Genomic DNA, 18,220 nt, shown 5'->3' on the forward strand with positions numbered 1-18,220 from the left:
GTGTTTGTTCCTAATGCTGACATGATCACCTTTTTATCTTATGCAACTAAGGTTTTGATGATGCTAATGAGATTCAGTAGAGAAGTGGATTCTCCTATGAAAGATGCTTCCTCTAGGTGCTCGTCCCTTGAGGGTTCACCCGACTTATGTACTTCATGGGTTTGTTTTGCCATCTTTTTTCCCTTGGCTTAGTATTGTTGTGGTTCAAATCTCATGTGATCTCTAGTTCCATTTTCTCATTTGGTTTCTAGTGATTGGTTGATTCTATGCCCCCCTTTTTGAATGACTTAACATGTATACACGCTTCTTATCATAGTAGACAATCCCTTTCTTGCCAAATGCAATTAACCATGGATAGTACACAAACATGCTTTCAATTTTTTCTTAAGCAAAGTAAATGAATTCAATGCAGTTTTTAATCATGTCATGGATGCTCAGTTGAACTTTTCAATCAATTTTTGTGTGATTGCATCTTTATTAAAAACTTAGCACAAGAACTATAACACAATACTTCGAAACTAATGTTAACTTTCCAAATTAAACTCTTTGAGTCTATCATCAGTCTTGAGGTTATGGTTTCCTTGGGGTTTGGATGCTAGTTTCTCACCCTTAATGATTGTCCTTGTGGTTTGTTTCCCTTGACTATCAATCCTAATTCTCATGGTTTCTCAACGATGATTGAGTATCTTTTTGGCCAAGTGGAGTTTCAAGAGTTTCCGAGTGGAGTGTGGTCTACTCCTTGGCTTATGGTTGTGGGTTTCAACTAGACTCTATAGTCCCTCTTGCCTTGGAAGAAGTTTCAATTGGGAAAAAACTCATGATATGGTTGAGGATAGTTTCAAGAATGTAGCTATGACTACGGCCTTGTGATGTATGGCAACTCACAAGCCTTTAAATGGTGTTATTTGTGGTGCTCTAGTTCACCATGATTCAAGAATCCTTCCAGGCATCTAGTGATCTAATGTGAAGTAATTATGACCTAGGCTAGTGTCATGCACCTAACGCTACTATGGGTTGTAAGAGTCCACACCTAAGTGCATCCTAAGAATTAGCTAGGTAATTTGATGTGTTCCTAGTTGGCTATGTCTAGGGTTGTGCCTAGGGATGTGTACTTAGAGTGGTGCTTATACAAGTGCATTACAAGGTTGAGGGAAAGTGTGCGTGGTTAGTGTGGCAACGTCTCACTCGAGTGATGGTGTGTTAATGCTGGCACATGTGATGGAAAAATTGAGGTTTAGTGGGGCATATGTGAAGGGAGACAATGGGGCTTTTGTGTAGTGCATGCACTAGTAAATGAAATTGACAAGTTTAGCCTAATGCTAGAGCTCCTTTGCATGATCCTAGGTTTAAACGAAAGCTATTATGAGTGTGGATGGTTGAACATTGTGAGCTTTTGACTACAGCAAAGTGAGGATGGTTGAACATTGTGAGCTTACTATGATCTCAAGCATGGTTTCCTTCACACAAGGAACTTTCTCCTACCAACCTTTGAACTCATTTTCACCCTCCATTAGGTGAAAATGATCTTCCCTGCATGATATTGAGATTTTGCACATTTTCTAGCAAGTGCTCAAGTCTATGAGAGTCTCAATATGGTTCAATGAGTTATTTGGCAGCTTGACATGAGGGTTTGATAGGGGCTTATCCTTGTGTGGTTCCTGGGCTAAGGTGTGTGTATATGTCTAGGACGTGGAGGGTTGTGTTGGTGCTTCTAAACGTGTGCTAAGGGTGTGTTATCATGTGTGTGGAAGTGCCCGCTTAAGATCCTATACAAACTAACCCTAGTGTGTATGCATGATGGAGTGCTTTGGTCCATAATGTGTCACCACAATGCGGTTGGGTCCCTAAGCATCCAATGACTAGTGCTAGGCATTCATTATGATAGTGCTCTAAGCTCAACCATGCAACTGTAAAAACCTAGGTGACAAGGGTCCTAGAGTGCCTAAGTGATGTGAGTTAGACTGGGAGTGCTAGTTGCTAGAATTTCCAATTGTCATGGCAATTGGGTGTGGCAAGTGATTGCGCAAGTAGGTATCAATTGTTCCCATGGTCTAAGATGCAACCTAATGTTCCTGGTGGCTATAGAGTGCCAAGATAAGTGAATGGCAATGTTGCTAGTGACTACATGGTTAGGTGTGGGTGATGGTATGTATATGGTGCAATGGCAACATGTGTGTGTGTGAGTATTAGTGATGGGGTGTTTTACAATGCAATATGTAGCATTATACAAGGCATAGTGTGCATGTGTTGTCAATAGGCATGCAGGGTTTGTAGTGAAGTGGGGATGTGTGAGGTGGTGTGAAAGTGATATGGTGTTCCACCCATGTGTAATGAGCCTATGTGCGTATGTGAGGTTGGGGTGTGTGAGGTGCACAGTGCATAGGGTATTCTTAGGTAAAGTGGACTAGGACCTATGTGTGAAGTGATGAACCAATGCAACAAGACGTACTAGTGCACGAATGAAATGCAAACTAAGCTATGGGAAATGGCAATGCATACTCTAGTGGGTGAAGTGTGCTAGACATAGAGTTAGGTATGGTGAGATGAAAGTCTTGTGCGTGTGTATGTGGGTTACTCCATATGCTTACTCTAACAAATGTGGGTAGTGAGAGCTTAACTTGTTGGGGACTCTATGAGAGGGACTTGTGTTGACATACCAAAAAGAAGGTGGTTGATAGGCTACTTGTACCAAGATTATTTTGATGTTGAGGCGGTACCTAGATGGACTCAAGGTGAGGTGCCTGGTGCGTTTTGTGAAGTTAACACCCCACAAGACAAGTGGGTTGGTTGGGTGGGTGTGGCCTATATTCATGTCCTTCTTCATGTGACTTTTGGTTGTTTAACTTAAAACTCTATGGACCTTTCAAGTCATGTAAGTGATGCCCTTGCTGATGTGGTCAACAATGTTGCTAGATTCTCACAGTAGTTGCACTCCTATTCCTAGTGTTTGTTGATAGACCTTGACCGTGGGTGGCTACCTTTTCTCCTGGTGTCCCTCTTAGGTTCCTCTCTCAAATACTCTTACCAAGATAGATTCCCCCCTTAGTTCATGAACAAGTGGCACCCGCAATGGCATAGTTAGCCTTGGCCATAGGTCACATGGCCTTGGGAGATGTGGTTGAGTACAAGTGGGTAGCTAGGTTGTAAAATTGGATGTGCCTAAGGTTGATTCAAGGCCTTAATAGGCCACTAGCATTCCACGCGCGCTTCGTGCGCATGAGACGCTAGGCCGCTCGAAGCAACGAGCAAAGTAGCTGTGCTATCGCATGACAACTTTGCTCAACAATCCATTTCTCATATTTCTCGTTCCTCTTTTCTCTCTCTCTCTCTCTCTCTCTCTCTCTCCCCGCTCCAAATTCCCTATGTCTAACTCTCTCTCTCTCTTTCTCTGCCTTCTATTTTAGTTTATTTTTTCTCCTCTCCTGGTTCTCTCTCTCTCTCTCCTTTTTTTCTCTCCTTGCTTTTCTTCTCTCTCTCTCTCTCTCTTATTATTCTCTCCCCTCTCTCCTCTCTTTTCCTTCTCTCTCCCTTTCCTCTTTTTTCCTTTTTTTTCTTCTTCTTTCTCTCTCTCTCTTCATTCTCTTTTTAATTTTTTTCTTTTCTCTCTCTCTCTCTCTCTCTCTCTCTCCTCTCTTTTCCTTCTCTCTTTCTCCTCTATTTTATCTTTTCTCTCTGTATAATTCTCTCTACATGTTCTCTCTCTCTCTCTCCCCTTCTTCTTCTTTTTCTTCTTTCACTTTCTCCCCCCCAGTCTCTCTTAAAGTATGTAAATTTTATCTTTTCCCTATATATAATTCTCTCTTTATGTTTATATTCTCTCTCTTCTCCTCTCTCTCCACCCCCTTTTCTTCTTCTCCCCTTTCTCTTAATTTTTCGTTTTTTCTTCTCTCCCTCTCTCTCTTTTAATTTTTATATTTTTCTTCTCTCCTTCTCTCCCTTTTAAATTATATCTTCTCTCTCTCTCTCTCTTCCCCCCTCTCTCCTTCTTCTTTCTCCCTTCCTCTCTTATCATCAATATTTCCAGGACAAATCTGACTAGGAAGTGGACCTTGAGTCACCATGGGGACTTTTGTAAAAAGTACCGCAAGGGTGTCAAAGGAGGCTTATGTTGCAAGCTTATTCTCGGCTTTGATTTTTTCCTTCTCTCTTCTTACATATCTCTGGACTTGTTCTAGTGCTTGCCTCTTGATCGTGTCATTCCTCAAGGAGTTAGCTCCACCCAGTTTGTCTATACTCAACATAACAAAATTAGAAGGGCTTCAATTTCTGGAGGACTCTCTTGCCAATATTTCTTTTACTTCCTTCTTTTCAACATCTCTAAATTTAGCTTTCATTCCACTACATAGGGAAATTTTAAAAAAGGGAGGTCAGGGGGGAGAGGAGGCTTTACTCCCTTTCTCTCTCTTTCTCTCTCTTTCTCTCTCTCTCCTTATTTTAACTAAACAAAAAGTTTACATTTAAAAGTTTAATCAGAGAGAGAGAGAGAGAGAGAGAGAGAGAGAGAGAGAGAGAGAGAGAGAGAGAGAGAGAGAGAGAGAGAGAGAGAGAGAGAGAGAGAGAGAGAGAGAGAGAGAGAGAGAGAGAGAGAGAGAGAGAGAGAGAGAGAGAGAGAGAGAGAGAGAGAGAGAGAACCTAGGCCCTACACCTGAGAGAGAGAGGGGGGAGGGGGAGGAATTCAATTAAAAAGGGGAGGGGGAAAAGATACATGTGAGAAAGAGGGGAGGGGAAGGGCAAGGAGGTTTGGAAAAGGAGGTAGGTTCGGGAAGCCCTCTGGAGGTTCGGGGCTTTCCGAACCTATAGCTAAAATAATATAGTAGTAAGATGTAGGTTGATGGGCTGCGTAGCGGTTGAGAATCAAAAGCTCGACACCTCAAAAGGCCATATTCACCATTCCTAGGCCAAATCGATTGATGAATGCCTTCTTGTAAGGCTCTTATTCCGCAAGCATCACCTTAATCATTCATGCGATCAATGTCTAGCCGTCCAAATGCCTATTCAGCTACCATTTCAGTCATTATGATGTTAATAAGGCTCAACTCGACCTATCTTGGCCCTTCCTCCTCAATGCAGAGGCCTACTTGGGCCTCACATTAGCCTATTAATTGATTCCTTGTCTATTCGACCATAAGGCGTAGCTGCTTGTAAAAGGCTATCTGGCCATATTGTCAAGGCAAAGGCTTGTGATTCTTGCAAACAAAACAAGTTCTAGAAGATGTTAACTTTTCGTCCAATGTTGAGAGGGGAAGGCCAAGAGTAGTAGACAAGAGCATCCATAACTCCACCGCATACAAGATAAAATAGGGAGAGCATACATGAAAGCTTATAGGTGATGAAGTTGTATTGCTCCACCACATGAAGCAAGTCCTCTCCTTGCCTTCCCTCCACAAGTGATGGTCTTCTCACCTATCTCACCCTATTTTTATAGCTCTACCACTCACCTAGCTTTTACTAAAGGAAAAGAATGAAAATCACAAAAGCAAAAATCCCCAAAACCATGGATGCCCAAGAAAAATCCAAATTGAGCATAGACTACTCAACAAGTCATAGACTCCTCTCAAGGCCCCTACTTGTGGAAACCCTATGCTTTCTATTCACTGTCGATTGGTAGGGACTTAAAAGTTTTATAGTATTTACATAATTTTCTAGGGTTTGGAACCTTATTCTATTGCTTTTACCTTCCTACAATTCTCACAAAAATTCCACTATACACAACCACAACTAGAATACCAACACACATGAATGAATCAATTGCCTCCCAATGCATAATCCATGTGGCATTCCAAAGTACAAACTCATGTTCCATTTCATGGCATAGAGAGTATGTGTCTAGTTGCCTAATTTGGTTGGTCTTAGCAATGGAACCAAAATGTCATTACTCTCATGAACTAGACTATCAGGCTTGTGGACCACATGTGATTTCAAGAGTTTTGATGTAGCTATGGCTATCTCTCACCTAGCCATTGCAAGTCTCTAAACAAGTGTAGCAATTTCATGGATTTACCTTCTCATCATAGACTTATCCATGAAAGGCTCATTCATGGCTCCACGATCCTTGCAATGCACCACAAGCGAGCTCCACCTCCTTTGCCTTGATCGCTACACAAGATCTCCAAAGGAAGAAGAAGAAGAAAAAGAGGAAGCAAGAGCTTCTCCAACTAGCCCCTCACTCTGCCTCACACTCTCCCTCCCTCCTACCTTCTCTCTCTCTCTCTCTCTCTCTCTCTCTCTCTCTCTCTCTCTCTCTCTCTCTCTCTCTCTCTCTCTCTCTCTCTCTCTCTCTCTCTCTCTCTCTCTCTCTCTCTCGCACAAGGAAGAAGTAAACAAGAAGGAAGAAGAGACCTCACAAAGTTGCATACCACAAGAATCACTCCCTCTCACTTTTGAGGTTTTATACATGGCCTCAAATTTTGTGCATCCTCCTTTTGCATTTGCCTAGACTAGTCTTCTCTCACTAGCATATACCATTTACATTCTTTTACCAATTTATCAACTAGTTTGGCAAAGAGTAATTGATACAATTTGCACAAGAGGGAGCCCCAGGTTCTCTTGCACAAAAATAATTCCAAGTAGTTTTCTGATTTCAAAAACTACGAGTCATTTTTTTGTTCTTCTTTTCTTCACTTTTCTTGTATCTCTTTAATTTTCTAAAATTTCTTCTGCCTTCTTCAACACATTCCTTAGTTGCACCTTTGTAGATGGGTTAATAGGGCTCAAGACTCAATGAATCATCCAACTAATTTATACAACAATATTTTTCTTAAGAAATTATGGGGCCTTTTGTATTTGCAGTTTAACAGAAACTTTGAGATATTTGAACAACTTTTACACTATCCTCTACTTAATAAAATCCTCATAGAAGAGCATTGTATGAAATATTGAGCTACCAAGATAACTTTGAGCTACTATAGAAAAACTCCCACTTGATTGTGACTATTCATGGCTATATGAAACTCTGAGCTACCTAAATAGCTCTTGAACTACCCTCTACTTGATGAACTTCTCACAAAAGGATCATTGCATGGTAAAAAAGTAATAGACCAAGAATTTGTGAGATAGGATGTAATTTCATATGCATCATTCCTAGATATGGTATATGAATTCCTCGTAAAAGGATCATTGCATGATACTAAAGTAATAGACAAAGAATATGTGAGATTTGATATAATTCTGTATGTATCACTCATAGCTATGGTACCATAACTTCTTGGTACCTATACCTCCTTCAATCCAACCCAAATTTTACAAATGCTTGTTCCAAAGTCTAGTGAGTGACGTGTACCGTAGTCCAATACTTGCATTTGCATATTTAAATAATCTCGTATATTTGTGTGCAAATATTTTACTAAACAAGAAAAGAACCCATCCATACCACAAGAGTCTAACCTTTACCACATCTAAAAGCATTGGCACATTTATTGTGTAGGGAACATATGAGATATAAGTTATGGTACAAGATAGAATTGTCAGAAACTCAAATCATAGTTTTTTTAAAAAAAATTTCACAACTGCATGTTGCTGTTAAGGCTTTCTCAAGTTAGTGCAATCTAAGAATATGTAACAACCAATGCAAGTTTGACCTAGAGATGACATCAACAAAGGCTTGAACTTGTTCAAGCAAGGTGTGCCTTGACTTATATTTCAATGCAAATTGATATTCTCAATAGGATAGATTGCTTCATCAATGACTCAAGTCTTCATCAAGGCATCTAGTTTTTTTAATACAACACATCAACATCAAGGCTTCTACTTCAATTGACTTGGCACATTATTTATTAATGCTCTAGTGGTGTACCGATCTTGAGAGTCAAGTCTAGAATTGTCAATTAGTTTTACAGTCTCCCACACTACCATTCAATCTATGTAAGGATGGAATTCTAATTGTATGGCACTTTGCTTATTGACTTATTCAAAAAAATGAGAGAAATAAAATAAAGGTGCACCATAGACACTATATTGCACCTAGCAGTTCTTGAGTTAGGTATGTTTGGGTGGCCTTGGCTAGCTAGCTCACCCTCATTCCAACTTCCTCCACACTTGGAGAGTCTTAATTCACCTTTAATCAGACCTATTTCCTTGAGTGACTCACACTTTTCTCCTCTTCTTATTCATCCCAATGAAAAAAATTTGATCTTGAAAGCAAAATGAAAGAGGTATTCAAACAAAAGAAACCAATCACATCAATCATCACTTGCAATTGATCCATTGCAAACCATGCCTTCACAAACTACTTGGATTGAACTTCAGTTCATCCATCCTCCTTTTCATATCTCCTCATCATCTTGTTTATAAATCTATTTTCCTTAACATTGAGAAAAATTTCCATCTTCAACAATCAAAGTTCCCTTACTTTATTAATCACAATTGATAAACCCAACAGATCTATCAATGACTAGTCTATGTAAGAACATGCGCTCACTTATTTTCTACACCATAACTTATATACGAATTGGGTCCTCAAGTATTGGATAACACTTCTGGCTTGCTAGGAGTTTGAGATGACTCCCAATCCAACAACAGATATCCTACTAAAATCTTACTGTCTCTCTCCAAATTTTTTTCCTCTATCTCTCTTTAAGTTTTGATTTCCTCTCTCTCTCTCCCCCCAAATTTTATTGCTCTCTCTCTCTCTCTCTCTCTCTCTCTCAAAAGTTATTCTCCCTATTGTTCATTTTCTCCAAAATTTCTCTCTCTCTCTCTCTCTCTCTCTCTCTCAAAATTCTTCTCCCTATATATATATATATATATATATATATATATATATATATATCTACACACATACACACACATTCTTCTCTCTATTGCTCGATTTCTTTATCAATTTGTCCCCTTGCCCCAACTTGCCCTTCTGCTTTACTTGCCTCCTTGATGTACATGTTTTGAGAGAGAATGAGGGAGATGGATGCTTGAAGCGACTTTGTGATGGAAGCAAAATTGGCATACCCCATGCCAACTTCACTTCCTTCACTTCTTTTTGCACCTTGTATCTCACTTTCTTGTATTTCTCTCAACTTTATTCTCTCTTATCTCTCTCTTTCTTTTCTCTCTTGCTCTCTCTCTCTCTCTCTCCAAATCTCTCTGTCTCTCTTTAAAAATTTATATCTCTCTCTAAGTTTCTCTAAACTTTTATTCTCTCTCTCTCTCCATCTCACTCCCCCAAATTTTCTTCTTATTTTCCTCCCCCCTCAAACACACACACACACACACACACACACACACACACACACACACACACACACACACACACACACACACACACACACACACACACACACACACACACACACACACACACACACACACACACACACACACACACACACACACACACACACACACACACACACACACACACACACACACACACACACACACACACACACACACACACACACACACACACACACACACACACACACACACACACACACACACACACACACACACACTCTCTCTCTCTCTCTCTCTCTCTCTCTCTCTCTCTCTCTCTCTCTCTCTCTCTCTCTCTCTCTCTCTCTCTCTCTCTCTCTCTCTCTCTCTCTCAATCAATTTTCTTCTCTTCTCCCCAAGATATTATTGCTCATGCTAGAGCTATCACTTCTTCTTCTCTATGTATTTTTTCTCTCTCTCCTAAAATTCCCCCTCTCTCTCTTTCCCCCATAGTTTTTTCCCCTCTTTCTCCTTGCCTTGCAAATCCCCTCCCCTCTCTCCTCATTTTAGTCCTCTCTCTCTTGCCCCCAAATTTTCTTATGCGAGCCCACTATCATTTTATCTTTGTCTAATCAAGTATACTTTAATGTCATTAATACAATTGGTGGTTCATTGCAATTATAGGAGAACATATGCAATCTTTATGATAACCAAAGCCATGCTTCATAGTTGTAGCAACTCATGAAGCTTGTGGGCTTCCATATGAAGGAAGACACTCCTATGTCCTATCATTTGAATAAATTTCACTATATTTTCAGCCACCTTACATAACAAAATATCATCTTTGACGATAATAATAAGTCTATGTTTTTGTTTTGTCACTCTTCCTAAGTCATGGAATACCTTTTGTATTTCCATTAGCACTAATGCTCTCGAGGATGGTTTCAAATGCGTAGATATAGAGGGAGATTCACTCATCGGTAAAAGGAAATGAACATGAAGAATGTTGATGTATTATTCACCTCTCATGCTCTTAGGGTTAGAGGCAAGCATGATACTAGAGGCAGTTACACTTGTTGTGGTAGAGACCCATAGTAGAATAGATCTAAGTCTAGATCTCATGGGCAAGGTTATAACAAATCTCATGATCCTAAGTCTTCACTTAAATGTCATTATTGTGGGGAACAAGGACATATACGACCCCAATGCCATAAGTTACACTAAGATAGGTGTGATAAAGGCAAAGGAAAGGTGCAAGATAATGCTAAGCCATCTAACTATCAGCACATCACAAAATCCACTATGAAGATTTAGGAGATTAATGCATTAGAGTACAACTTAGATGATTATATATTGGATGCTTCTTCACTTAGTGCCACACAATCGACTAATGATCATGGGTCTTCATTCTTTTAGGGCTAGTTACTTGATTCAAGGGCTTCCTTTTATGTGACCCCACATCACAATTGGTTCTATACTTACCATTGTTAGAAGTCAAGCTCTCCTGTCTGTCCGTCTTTATGTATGACCAACATCTGTGACAGCTAGTGTGCAGCTGTCTGCATGTGACTACATTGAATAAGTCAGTTTAGCTAGTCGGTGACCTAACTAGAGTTAGTCAGTGAGTTAGTCAGTCTAGTTACACTTACACTAGGTTACTCTTTGTAGTGTAGGTATTACTCTAGTGTTGGATAATGAAAGAGTTGAAGAAGAACCTGATGGTTCTCAGTTAGCTCAATCCCTGTCTCTCTCTCCCCTCTTTCAACATGGTATTAGAGCCTCATCCATGAGGCTATGGGAGAATGGGCATGACCACTTGCAGTGCAGAGAAGATGAAGTAAGGAATGAAGAAGAAGCTGGACACCTACAAATGAAGCCATAGTCAAAGGGAAGGTATGTATCAATGTCTGTATGCATATGACTGACAGGAGGTCATCAAGGCTTGAAGGAAGGGTTGAAGAGCTTGATTTGAATCATGCTATGCAGTAGATTATGACCAGCATTGGAAGCAACAAATAGTGGAAAATATATCTTAAAATCAGCACCTGGAAAATAGCGTGAATTGTTTGAAAATCTACGCCTGTTTTGATGGTCAACGTGATGAAGCATTCACCTATATGCTTGACATCAATGGTGGCATTTCACTTGGTGGTTGAAGAATAGTGAGCATTGATTAGTGCTTGACATCCCCCATACCAGAAGCAGCATTAAAAACGTGAAGTATATTCAGCGTGCAGGCCACACGACTCCCAGGAAAATGCGCCTGATGTATGGACAAATTGGTAGCACCATACCTCCTCAAGACAATACACAAAGGGCATGTTAGTTGAAGGCTATTGAGACTATGCAATAAGTTAGTGCTATGGGTAGCATTAGCAGCTCTATGTTTAGCCTGCATATAGACATGGACTGTATGTAAGGTTGAGACAGATCTGTAATATACTAGCAGACAGTTCTAGTCATTAAATAATAGAGTTGGCATACACAAACTTCATGGGATGCCTCATATTCATCATGGCTGGAATGAAATGCCTTTGAAGAGTTAAACTCTCAGATTTGTAGAGAGTTAACTGGCTGAAAACAATTTTTACTCTTATGACACTTTACATTTCGAAGTTGAGAGCCTATAGATGCTTACTTGGTCACAGTAAATGCTAGGTGGGTCTTCATAAATGCAAAGTACTTGTGAAGTACCGAGAGCATTGAATGCTCAAATTTGGACTAATTTGAAGCTGAATAGAAACTGTCATTTGTGCTCATTGACTGTGGGCTGGTTACAAATAGTTGATGCAACTCTCGACTTGCCTCTTCCAGGACGGGTTTGACTCCTTGAAGACGGGTTGTCTTTGGTTAATCGAATGCTCATGTATTAAGCTTGTCATCAAACAATGAATGGATGGAATGTATTTGCAGTTCTTGGACTGAAATACACCGTGATTGAATGTCTTTGGCTGATTGAAATCTGTAGCCAGATTACTATGTTTTGGTACTTGCAGTAGTGTTAGATTGACTTGTTTGGAACCTCCTATGCAGAGGTCAACATCTGGACTACTGTAGGTGTATTTTTGGATCATATACACTCATTTTTGAACTGCAAAGAAGCTGCTGGTCACTCAAGGTTTATGCCTACAGACTGCATGTCTGATCTTAAATAGTTTGCTTGAATACGTGCTAGCTTTGCATTGATTGCAGTCCATACACACAGGTTGAAATATCTTAGTGATTGCCAAGTGTCAGGGGGAGTATGTACCAGTGTTTTTCAGACTGAAATACTACGTATCTGAGCAGAGAATAACCAGCAAACTGTCATAAACAGCCAAGGGCTGAAGTCAGTCAAGTTGACTTATTGACTTGCAGGGAGTCAGGCATTTGACATACAGTCTATTGCATCATGGCTAATGCACATGGGACTGATAATATCACACAAATAGTTGGAGAAAAGCTAGACAACAAAAACTTTGCATTATGAAAATTCAGAATGAAAAATTTTCTGGTTGGCAGAGGATATTGGGACTTATGCATAGGAGATGAAGCAGCTCCTGCATTGCCTGAAGAAAATGCAACAAATGAACAGAAGAGAGCTCACATGTTATGGACTAAAAGAGCATGTAAGGTACTGCATTGGTTTTCACTATGTATATCCAATGCTATGGCTATTCAAATCACTGGCTGTGAGTCGCGAAGGATGCTTGGGATATACTGATGAGAAATTATGGAACCATGACACATGCACGGAAGATCCAATTGAAACAGCAGTTCAATAATATGTCTAGAAATGGCAGGAGCATTCAAGTGTATACCACGGAGATCAAGACCATAGCCGATCAGTTAGCTACTATTAGTTCAAGGGTATCAGAAGATGATATGATTGCTGTTGCATTGAATGGTTTAGGGAAAGAATACAAAGCATTTGACACTTCTATCTCAGTTAGAGTAGATCCCCCTGACTGGGAAGAACTGGTTGCATTGTTCCTGCATGAGGAGGTCAAACTTGGTATAAATATAGGTTCCAGTGCCTCTCAGAGCAGAGACATTGTGTTATACTCTAGCCAACATGGCAGAGGAGGTAGAGGCCGTGGTTCATATCGAGGTCGTGGCAACACTCGTAATGCCTATGGACAACATCAGCATCAAGGAAATTGGCATGGTGCCAATACACAGGGCCAGCGAGGATCTGGTGGTTTTAGAGGCAGGGGGAGATCACCTCGAGGAAGCGGAGGTGGATCTGGAACTTGGCAGTCTTCTGATCAGTCCAACAGGGACAAAGATTGCCATTATTGTGGCAGGTATGGGCAGATAGCGAAGGAATGTTACAAAAAGCAAAATGACATGAAGGCAAAAGGGAAACAGCATGGGCATTATGCATCCTCTAGTGGTGGTCAGGATGATCAGGTTGATAGACTCTTTGCCATGCAGCATGTGTTCAAGACTGCCTCAAGGCAGAACAGAGATGACAGGTGGTACATTGACTCTGGTGCGTCAAACCACATGACTCCGCATGGAGAGTGGTTTGATGAGATGGTCGCAGGTACACATGGTCATGTATGTACTGGGGATGACACCCAACATGACATAAAGCATAAAGGGATTGTTCCATTGATGATGCCTGATGGCAAGAAGAAAGGCCTGCATGATATCTTACATGTACCGACCATAACGAAGAATTTGTTGTCTGTGGGTCAAATGGCAGAACAGAATCTGCAAGTGAGGTTTAACAAGGATGGATGTTTCATTGAGGAGTATGGAAATGACTGGTAGAAGGGATGGCAGGATGTTTACTTTGGAAGCGACCATTCCTGAACTTAAAGCAGCTGTGTTTGCTCATGATGAGAGTGCCATCAGAGATATAGAGATTTGGCACAAGAGAATTGGACATGTAAATGTACAGAAGCTGAAATCCATGCAGCAGAAGGCAGTCGTACTTGGATTACCGAAATTCAAGTATAATGACTTTGGGCATGTGTGTCCTGCATGTCAGTTTGGGAAGCAGGCACGATTTCCTTTCATGAGACATGTACAATACAACACTAGGCCTTTGAATTTGGTGCACTCTGATTTCTGGGGACCGTCGCATAATGCGTCTTTTGGAGGTGTACGGTACTATGTCTCATTTATTGATGATTTCAGCAGGTACACTTGGCTGTACATTTTGAAGCATAAAGATGAGGTGTTTGAAGTCTTTTGAGACTTTAAAAAACATGCTGAAAACGAATTTGGCTGCTACATATCATGCTTGAGATCAGATGGAGGAGGTAAATATGTATCCAAAGAATTTGACAGATATCTTGCCAAGTATGGGATCAGAAGGCAGCTCACATGTAGCTATACACTGCAGCAGAACGGTGTTGCAGAACGGAAGAACAGAGTCTTAATGGAGTCAACAAGAGCTATGCTAAATGAGAAGTGTTTGCTTAATGCCTATTAGGCTGAAGCAGTGATGACTGTAGTTTATGTGCTGAATCGCACTCCTATAGCAGGAATACATGCAGTCACCCCTTATGAGAAACTGTATGGTCATAGACCTGACATCAGGCACTTGAAAGTCTTTGGATGTATTGCGTATGTGCATATACCAGATGAGAAGAGGAAGAAATTGGATCCTAAGGCAGTGAAGAGTGTATTTTTGGGATATGCACAGGAACGGAAATCATATAAGTGTTATGTACCTTCTACGCATGAGACACTCATCAGCAGAGATGTAGTTTTTGATGAGTTAGCATCGTGGTATGGGAATCCGGTTGTGGTGCCTACTGATGGAGCACCTAGTATGAATCATGTTGAAAATACTCCTGCAGAGAGTACTTCTATGAGTGGTCAGACAACAGACGTATCTTCCGCAGTGAGTCCTTGGTCAGGACGCTTACGGAACCGTAATTCTATGTCCACTGACACGGACATGTCAGTGAAGGGGAGAAATGACAAGGGAAAAGGAAAAGAAAAGGTTTTTGAGGATGTGACAAGACCACTCACAGCAGGCTATGAGTCATCGAGCAATGACAGCTTAGATAGTGAACTGGGGATTCCGTCTGTTATGACGCCAGGTGCTAGACAGAGCCGTTATGTGCCACCTCATGAGAGGCAAGCTCGAAGTGAGCCACAGCTCAGGAGATCAGAGAGCATCAGGAGACCTGTTGACAGGTTTACGTACACTGGTTATGCTGCAAAACACTATGCTTACATGACAAAAGTGATGGAGATCAAAGAACCAGGTACTTATGCTGAAGCAGTAAAGGATGAAAATTGGTGCAATGCTATGGATGAAGAGATGAATGCCTTGGCTGAAAATCAGACTTGGGATCTGATGCCATTGCCTGATGGGAAAAAGACCATTGGCTGCAAATGGGTCTATAAAATCAAATGTAAGTCTGATGGCAGTGTGGAAAGATACAAAGCCAGGCTAGTTGCTAAAGGATATGCTCAACAGTATGGATTGGATTATGATGAAACATTCAGCCCGGTTGCAAAGATGGCAACCATACGTACAGTAATTGCCTTGGCTGCTGCAAAAGGCTAGAAATTGCAGCAGATGGATGTCAAGAATGCATTCCTCAACGGTGATTTAGCAGAGGATGTATATATGGTTCAGCCGGAAGGGTATGAGCACCCTGATTTTCACCATTATGTGTGCAGGCTGAAAAAGGCATTGTATGGGCTGAAGCAGGCTCCGAGAGCCTGGCATGCTAGGATCAACAGAACTACTTGCAGAGCCTTGGATTTGTTGTTGGCAGGGCTGATCACAGCCTGTTCACAAAGAAGAGTGACAGTGGCTTGGTAGTGCTGGTTATATATGTTGATGACCTGATAATTACTCGAGATGATGACATGGGAATTCAGCATGCAATGAAGATGCTGAAATCTGAATTTGACATGAAAGATCTAGGAGATCTAAAGTATTTCTTAGGTATTGAGGTTGTACAGCTGAAAATGGTTTATGGCTGATGCAGAAGCACTATGCCATGGAAATGCTTGTGAAGTATGGCATGGCTGAATGCAAACCACTGGATACACCTCTGGATCAGAATGTAAAGCTAGACATGAACACTGGGGTTGAAGTTGAAGATGTGACTATGTACAGGCAGATGGTTGGCAATCTGATTTACTTAACCATCACTAGGCCTGACTTGAGCTATGTTGTAGGGCTGATAAGCCAGTTTATGTAGAAGCCGAGGAAGCCGCACTTGGATGCAGTTAGACGCATCATGAGGTATGTTAAGTCCACTGTAGACTATGGGCTGTTCTATGTTAGAGATAAGCCCTTGACACTAATTGGATACATAGATGCAGATTGGGCAGGATGCTCATTTGACAGACGGTCTACGAGTGGCTATGCTTTTGGCTTTGGTAGTGGCATGATCAGCTGGAGCAGCAAGAAGCAACCTACGGTTGCTTTATCCAGTACTGAGGCTGAGTACAGGGGAGCTGCATTGGCAGCATGTGAGATTGCATGGCTACTCAAGCTTATGGCCAACTTGGATATATAGGTTGATGCTACAGTGACACTGTTATGTGATAATCTCAGTAGTGTACTCCTGGCCATGAATCCAGTTTACCATGCCAGGACAAAACACATAGAGGTACACTACCACTTCATTCGAGAGATGGTCGTGCAACAGGAAAGGTTGATCTCGAGGACTGATGAGCAAGTTGCAGATATCTTTAACAAGTCTCTGGGTAAAGATAAGTTTTGTGGTTTTAGACAACTACTTGGTGTGGAGATGCTATCTTGAGCTTGAGGGGGAGTGTTAGAAGTCAAACTCTCCTGTTTGTCCGTCTTTATGTATGATCGATATCTGTGACAGCTAGTGTGCAGTTGTCTACATGTGACTACATTGAATAAGTCGGTTTAGCTAGTCGGTGACCTGACTAGAGTTAGTTAGTGAGTTAGTCAGTCTAGTTACACTTACACTAGGTTACTCTTTGTAGTGTAGGTATTACTCTAGTGTTGGATAATGAAAGAGTTGAAGAAGAACCTGATGGTTCTCAGTTAGCTCAATCCCTGTCTCTCTCTCCCCTCTTTCAACAACCATACGATTTCCAATTCGACATGCCTAGGAGATGATCATGCATGTGATATTGTTGGCATCATCGATGATGTACTTTTGTAAATTCCTGCTCGTACTTATTTTATGCTATATGATATATATCATTTATTGACTTTGACCCAAAAACTTATCTTTGCTAGAAAGTTGGATGGTGCTAGATACCATATTTCTTTAGGTGATTTTGCATAGAAAATCACTCATGGAAATATCATTTTTGATAGAGCTACCAAAGTTTGTATTCTGTATCCTTGCTTATTTCTAGATCCATTGATTGTGTATTGGCCATTAATGATCTTCCTCGTGTATCTTTACAACATCAAAGGAATGGCATTTTTTAGTCATTTGTAGTATCTATTGTCCCTAGACTATTCATGTTTTGATTCTTGTAATCATTGTTTATATAGCAAACTAACACATAATATTCATAAGAAGTCTAACTCTATATGCATGTGTGAGCCCCTAACTCTTGTTCATTTGGATGTTTGTGGTCCCATACCATGTCAGTGTTTGGGTGGCACAAAGTACTTTGCAAAAATTTTCATATAAAGTATCGACCTATCCTATAAAGTAGAAGTTGAAGGTTTTAGCCACCTTTCAACACTTTATTGCTTTGGTTGAGAACTAGTTTGGTATAGAGTGAAATATGTAAGATCCGATATAATGGGGGTGAGTATATCTCATGTGCTTTTGTTGCTTTGGTTGAGAACTAGTTTGGGCATAGGCTAAGACTTAAATATGTAAGATCCGATAATGGGGATGAGTATGTCTCATGTACTTTCTAGCAGATTTGTGATGATTGGCATATTAAGTGTTAGTTTATTTCCCCCTATACCCCACCCCAAAATGGTATTTCAAAGCGCATGAGTAGGACCATTCAAGAGAGGGTCCATAGAACGTTTAGTCATACATGCTTACCTCATAAATTTTGGACTAAGGCAAGTACTACCATAGTTCATTTGATTGATATATCCCCATGCATTGTTATTGGTGGTAGAGTTGCGGATAAGGTATGGTTTGGAAAACCTTTCTCA

This window comes from Lygodium microphyllum, chromosome 4, assembly GCF_053477565.2.
Source record: "Lygodium microphyllum isolate KBCC chromosome 4, Lygodium_microphyllum_v1.1.10, whole genome shotgun sequence".
NCBI lineage: Eukaryota > Viridiplantae > Streptophyta > Polypodiopsida > Schizaeales > Lygodiaceae > Lygodium > Lygodium microphyllum.